The sequence below is a fragment of the Terrapene carolina genome, unplaced genomic scaffold, assembly GCF_002925995.2.
Source record: "Terrapene carolina triunguis isolate 2854851 unplaced genomic scaffold, T_m_triunguis-2.0 Scaffold88, whole genome shotgun sequence".
NCBI classification, from domain to species: domain Eukaryota; kingdom Metazoa; phylum Chordata; order Testudines; family Emydidae; genus Terrapene; species Terrapene triunguis.
This window is the reverse complement of record NW_020664439.1, coordinates 23288754-23289584: the sequence shown is the minus strand read 5'-3', so window position 1 is coordinate 23289584 and position 831 is coordinate 23288754. Positions and strand designations below refer to the sequence as shown.

Below are 831 nucleotides of genomic sequence, written 5' to 3'. Positions count from 1 at the left end.
CTGTGGCTGATAAGAAATCCTTCCCTGCAGTTAGCTTTTAGCAGGGGCGAGGGGGCTTAGTTTGGTTTCTGCTGCTGAAGGTTAACAGGAAAACCTCAGCAGTCAACAGGCTTTGCTTGGTATGTGGGAAAGGAGGGCGCAGAAGCTGAAAGACAATGGCTTACCATGGCTGAATGCAAGCAGAATTCTGTTGCCCGGACCTGCGTCTGTGATCTCTAACACCAAAGCCACAGGCACTCAATATTAAGATGGAAAATGCGACCTTGTACTGAAATCACATGTGCTATGTAATGTGAATAGTGTTCACCATGAAAGAGTACAAGCATTGTTCTGTAAAATGTATCATTTTAAAAACTTCTCTACTTTTTTTCAACCCTCCCTCTAGCAGCTGCAAATGTCTCAAGCCTCACTCCTGCGTCCAGAAGGCTATCTCAGATAAGGCGTCGTAGAAAGATGACGAGAGAAGACATGTTCAAAGAAATAATGAAATCCACCCACAATCAAAGAGCTCATTTGGATGAGTGGAAGGACACTGTATCTAAATTTAGGAAAGATGCCAGTGACCGTGAGGTCTTGAGGGATGCTCGAGATGAGAGGTGGCAGGCTGCAACGCTGGGGCTGCTGCGTGAGCAAACGGACATGCTCCGGCGTCTGGTGGAGCTTCAGGAACGGGAGCAGGATGTCAGACTGCCGCTGCAGCCGCTGTATAACCTACCTCCCCCCTCACCATGTTCCATATCCTCCTCACCCAGACGTGTAAGAACGCGGGGGGGGATGCTGCGTGCACCCTCTCACTCCACCCCAGGGGAGAGCCCAACCAAAAGGCTGTCA

At 49.7% G+C, this 831-nt stretch overlaps 1 protein-coding gene across 1 annotated transcript in view; it reads right to left on the bottom strand.

Annotated features, from left to right (window-relative positions):
* RNF13 (ring finger protein 13) overlaps positions 1-831 on the bottom strand; it is a 120800-nt gene that overhangs the window by 63975 nt on the left and 55994 nt on the right. The window lies entirely within an intron of this gene.